General features: G+C 47.5%; 1 protein-coding gene across 1 annotated transcript in view; it reads right to left on the bottom strand.

Moving 5' to 3' along the window:
• Arhgap26 (Rho GTPase activating protein 26) overlaps positions 1-6,252 on the bottom strand; it is a gene marked incomplete at its 5' end in the record, with an annotated part of 285,967 nt that overhangs the window by 6,271 nt on the left and 273,444 nt on the right.

Raw genomic sequence — 6,252 nt, 5'->3', positions numbered from 1 at the left:
AATACCATCATGGTCAGGCATGGGGATGGGATTGGAACCTCGGTGACGAGTGTGTCTGGGGGGTGGGGGTTCCTGCTCGTGAAACAGCTGTATGAGCACAGGTCATTTTGGGGTGGGGCAGGGTACTTGCTCTAAAGGGATTAGGAAAACTCCAATTATCTGAGATTGTGTGGACAGAATGGATTTCCCCCTGTTCCTTTCCTGGGCTAATTAAGCGATTTCCTGAGCTTGTTTTAGAAATGCACTTCCGCCCCAGCACTACTGTAGAATTCTAGTTTCACTTTGTAGGGAAAGAAGAACAGAAACCGATTATAGCCAACGGGGAGGGAACAAAATCACCGGCTCCAAGGCTTCTAGAAGAGCTAAAGTATGTAGAGGCATTTCCACACCTCCTTAGGGGAAGACATGGTCCGACACCTATTAGCTGGCCTTCAAAACCTTGCAGAACTTCCTCCTATCAGTCCTGAAGAATGAAACCTTAGTAGATGATAGATACCTCAGGCCTGCAGGGAGTACAGAGAAGTCTGTAGAACTTAGGGCTGACTCGGCTTCTCCAAGTAGGGTAGGGCTTTCTAGGCCACTTAAAATGAAGAAACACCGAGTGGACTTGCTGTTCGCCTGGCTCACAGCTGAGGCTGTCTAGACCCCTTTCAGTCTGTACCTCTGCAGGGTGGCAGGATCGGTTCTGTGGTTTCTGGTGTGGACTAATGCATTGTTAACTCCCAGTGCAGTCAGTAAGGCACTCCCTGCATAGATCACAGCCAAGAGGCTGGGGTGGTGATACCAGCAGGGAAAACCCTGGCTCTATACGTCTGAGAGCTGAGTTCAGTGTCTTAGAAACCATGTCAAAAGCCAGCGGGGGCAGGGTGCATCTGCTGTCCCAGCACTTGGAGGTAGAGACGGAGGACCCCAGCCAGCCAGTCTGGGCAAAGGGCTTGGTACCTACACTCACCAAAGCTTTCAGTAAACCTTAGATGTTTGTTCAGAACCAAAAATAAACAAAATAAACCAATTCACTCAAAAAATGAGTTAGAAAGAAAAAGTCTGAACAACATAAAGACAACCGAGACAGCTCTGGAGCACGGCGTTAGGTGGATGTGTCTCCCTTCTCCCACAGCTGTTCAAATAGCACAGGTACTAAGGTGGTTAGCTATGAACCTGAGTGGAATTTTCAGACTATGGGAAGCCTCAGAAGAAACCAGGAAGGCCTAGAGATGTGCCACCCAGGCTTCAGGGAGTGAAGCAGTCTTTCTAAGGGTCTTTAAGCCAGGGTTTCTTAAGGCCTAGCGCTGGACACTGCACCAGCTCTATCTGTGCGCTCATGGAATCTGTGGGTTCCTTGGCCTGAGGCACCTGCACTTCCACTGTTTGCAGAAGTAAAAAGCTATGACTTCTGTGTGTCAAATGCCTTGTACTAAAGGTGTCAGAGAGGAATGAAATGTTGAGCTCTCATCAGCTGGTGGAGGATGTCCCACTGTAATCGGTTCCCTGACCTTATACAGGGCTCAAGTGAAGCCCCAGCTCTTCCATAAATAGTATTATGGACTGCTTCTACCTGCTCCTCCTGCCACCTGATTCTGGGAAATTCACAGCATACCCCACATAGTGTTCATCGGTCCTGTCCATACGCACTGAAGTGACAAAGCTTTGCTTTGCTATCTGACTTCTTGGCAACTCTTAGGCTCAACAACCTTCAGTAACTCCCCTACCCACTAAGGCACGGCCCAACTCTTTAAAGGCTGAGAAACATGGAAGCCACATGATCACAATTTCAGACAAATTAATTTGAATACAGTCATGTGTAAAACCAGATTCTGAACCCAGAGACAAACCATTCCTCTGCTCTATGCTGCTCCAGTTCAGCTGGAGAAGGTGGTGCTATGAAGTGGTTGGACACACACTAAACAGCAGAAACTTTGCTAACAGGCACTCCATCTGTATGTGTTTCAGAGTGAAAATAAAGCCAATTCTGCTAGTATCCTCATTTTCAGATGAAAAACTGAGGCTCCAAAAGGTTAAGCAGCCAGTCAAAAGATTACAGAGCTGGGGGGTACACAAGAGTCCCAGGACATCTGACCTGTACCTGCAGTCTGAATTGTGCTTATGCCTGCCTCGGTACTCTGGCTGGTGAAGCACTCAGTAAGTGGTGGGCAGGCTGACCCACACCGGTGTCCAATGTGCTACATACACACGGTGCGTTACTAGGAGCTGCCTGGGTGACAGTCTAGCCCAGTGAGCATATCATATGAGCCGAGACTGACTTGGGCCCAACTTCTCTCTCTGCTAAAGCCTTGAGTACAACACAGGTTCCTGTACAGGCATAACCTGGTACAGCACAGGTGCCCTGTTCACTGTGGACAATGAGTGAGTGTGTGACTAAGATCTCTAATGGCTGACTACCCCAGGGAAGACACCTCCACTGGGGAAGTTAAGGAACATGTGTGATTAGCAGGCATCTACTTATTACATAAATGTCTTACAAGAGGCTATCAGGGCCCAGACACTGTGCTGTGTTCTCATACATGTCCCCTTAGGGTAGTGACAGATTATCAATAAATGTAGTGAAAGGGAGGAGGGAGAGAAAGAGAGAGAGAGAAAGGAGAGGGAAGGGGAAAAATTGGGTAGAGGGAAGGAACTCAGAAAGTTACAACCCAAAGGTTCTCATGGTATCAGCCAGGAGTGCTTAGAGCAGATATAAGGCCCTAAGACACAGAAAGCGAGATATGCCCTCAGAACAGTGGTCTGTAAGCTCCGTATAAAGAGCCACAGTGTATGGCCAAGTATAGAAAACGTAAAAACAAAACCGTGGGTGGCTGTGCGCCAATAAAACCTTAATTACAGAAGCGGCAGTTGACTGGAAGTTTGTGGAGATGTGCTCTGAAGCTGTGCTGTGTGAAGGGAGATGTGTGCACACACATGTGCAAGTGTGTGTAGAAGCCACAGTTCAGTATTGGCGCCTTCCACGGTCTTCCTCCATCTTATTTCCTGAGACAGTGTCTCCCATCAAACCCGGAGCCCATGAATTCGGTTAGAGAAGATGCTAACAAGCAGCCGCCTGTCTCTGTCTCCCCAGCACTGATTACAGATCCTCTACCACATTTGCTCTGGCCCAGGGTGCTAGGCCCGAGGACCCACAGGACAACTGGGTTACACATACTGATCTGTCTCCCAGACTCTCATCTCAAAACTTGAAAAGAGTATCCCAGGAATCCAATTTTGGCTACCACCATGTGATTTTTCTGGGTACCGCTGATCATATTGCTTCCAGATGAATGATATTCCTGAGAACACAAATTACTTCTCTTTCCAGTTACCGTCTAAGGTGCTGCTGGAGCGGGCAGTTTCCTGGTAGATTGGCAAGAGCTGACACTGGAAATATTTCCCAGTATTACATATCTATCCCCTGCTACACAGAGGCCAGGAGCTGACTAAGCACCACTCCAGAGTCAAAGTTTGGGCCCTGAAATCCCAAGGCAGAGAGATTAATGTTATGAAACCTTGGACTTTCACCTCCACACCCTTTCCTTTCCTTCCTTATCCCACACAGAAAGCACACACATGACAGCGGCATACGTGTTCAAAACCTGTCAGTAGGAACCTTAAATGCGACAGCTGCAGAGAAAATCCAGGCTACTGACAAAGGCTTTACCTCAGCTCTCCAGAGTCAATATAGGAGCAACAGAAAATGGTCATTTTACCTACTGTCATTATTTCCTTCTAGGATGACTGATTTCTCCAACAGAGTGAAAAGAAATTTTTCCTCTACAATAGGACCCAGTGAAATATCACCAGGCAAAGCAGTCTAGAAAGTGGATTAGCATCTGTCCAGGGCCAGGGATATAGCTCAAAGGACAATCACGCAGTGCAAACCTGATGACCTGTGTTTGAACCCCAGCACCTCTATTAAAGCCAGTGGTGTGCCAGGTAAGGTGGGAGGCAGGGAGAACTGGCTGGAGGCCAGACTGGAGTCTGGAGCACACAGCAGAAACAAGAGAGATGCTGTGTCACAAAAAGGTGGAAGGAACTGACTCCAGACATGTTGTTCTATGACCTCCACGTGTGTATCATGGCATGAGCATGTCCACAGTCACATGCATGCACACAATGGCAGCATAAGAGAACTGTGCAGGGTTCCTGGAGATCGCAGGAGCCTGTGGGAAGGGAACCACTCTTACTATGTGTGTCTTTACAGGGTTTGTGGTGGTTCCCTGGTGGCGTCAGGAGTGGCAGCAGGAGGTGGCAGTGGTTCTCCAGAACCGCTGAGCAGAGCACCCCACTGGGAAGTAAAAATCATGGTGGTGCTTGCCTGACTTCTTGTTGTTCTGAAAGGAAACTTAAAAATGAAAGGAGGGGAATGCAAAGGGGTACAAGCTCCTTGTAAAAATAGCCTGGCATTTCCTCAAACAGTAAATATGGAGTTACCATGCGATCCAGCAATCCCAGGAGAACTCGTTTTTAAAACACTCAAACATGAATGTCAACAGAATATCATTTTTAACAGCGGAAAAAAGAAAGAGCCATCCAGATACCCCAGCAGCTACCTGTGGATGTTCAGGTAAAAGGTGGTGCAGCCACACAATGAGATACTACTTGGCCATAAAAAGAAATAAAGTGCAGATACATGTTACAACATGGATTAATGGGAAAAAACATCATGTAAAAAAAAAAGAAAATTCTGTTTCAAAGACCACAAATTATATAATTGTATTTGTATGAAATGCCCAAAGCCTAAAACAGGCCAATATTTGGAGACAGAATATAGGTTAGGTAGTTCCCTTGGGCTGTATAGAGAAAGTTTAGGGGGAAACTAGCATGATTGCACATGTGTGTGTATGTATGTGTGTATACGTGTACATACGTGTGTATACGTGTACACGTGTGAGTGTGCGTGTGTGTTATCCTGGAATTAAAGAATGGCGAGAGTCGAATAACTCTGAATATACCGCTCACCCGTGACAGGGTACAGCTGTTCCAGCAGTGACACCCACTCTGATTTGTCTGCTGGGGAACCTGCACCATGTACTGGTGGTGCACAGCTGGTCTGTGCAGGGCACACTGACCATGACATGGTTCGGCACAGTCTTCAGCTGACCTGTTAGACATGTCAGTCTGCTAGACTTGCAAGCATCAGCTGCTGGCAGGAGAGGTGGCTGCACCAGCCATTTCATATGCTCTGATTATTAAAGCTCCAAGAAGAAAGTCAACAGAGCCAATACTTTAGGACAGTATTCTGGACTTGGGGAAGCATCGAGGTGGACCTTAGGCTAATCAGGACACATACAGTTGTCCCAATTGCTGGTGGCCCAGGAGGCCCAGGCTGGGGATCTCTCTGCGCCATGTACTGTGTTTCCCACTCTGTCTACTCATGCCTGACTAATAGGTGGGCAGAATACAGGGTGTGGGATACACCTGGTGCCAGGAACTCTAGATTGGATGGCCCACTCCAACAATATAAACAGTACCTATGGCTAGCTGATAGACAGTCAAGCTGAGACCGTGTTAGTCAAAGGGTAAAGCTGTCCTTGCTTACAGATCATAGTGCCACAGTCTTTTTCTAAAACAGACATAAGATCCTGACAATAAATGAGGAAACATGCTGAATGTCTCCTATGCGTTAAGTGACATTTTATACACACTGTATATTAGCTTGATGTCCTTCCATCATGCCCTGTAAGGTATTAGCTTCTGGGATAGAGAAGAGAAATAGGTCACTGTGAAGTGATGCCATTGCTTTAGGTCACATCAGAGCAAATGGTCAGGCTGGGACAGGTACTGTGGCCTGGCTCTAGGGTTCAGGCTCTCCTGTGCTGTGTTGGCACCTCGACCGCCTCCACCTCTGCTGGTTTTCAGTCATATAGGAGAGGCAGGTCTCAGGCCAGGCAGGGCTGCCCAGCCAGATTGGCATGCCCTTTGTCTTCACCCCACATGAAGGCAAGGAGTAGCCAGAGCAAATGTCCGGGTTCTGGAAGCAGGCAAAGCTGCTTTCTTGGCTTCCTTTGAAGCCAATAGAACTTACTGCTTGTAACCCTGAAGAGCTTCACCCATGGAAAACAGCTGTCACACAAACTTGCTGTTTGCGCAGGAATGCAGATTTTCCTCTTAGGTAAAAATTGTGCCAAGCTATGGCTTCACTTCTTACTACAAAGACAGAAAGCACACAGAATAATGGTGTACCAAGCAGGTCCTGACTCCAGGTTTATGGAGTGTCACAATACGTACTTACACCAGGATGCCAGGACAGGCCACTGCTAC

Source organism: Rattus norvegicus, chromosome 18 (assembly GCF_021556685.1).
Source record: "Rattus norvegicus strain SHRSP/BbbUtx chromosome 18, alternate assembly SHRSP_T2T, whole genome shotgun sequence".
Taxonomy (NCBI): Eukaryota; Metazoa; Chordata; class Mammalia; order Rodentia; family Muridae; genus Rattus; species Rattus norvegicus.
This window is presented reverse-complemented; position numbering and strand designations above follow the sequence as displayed.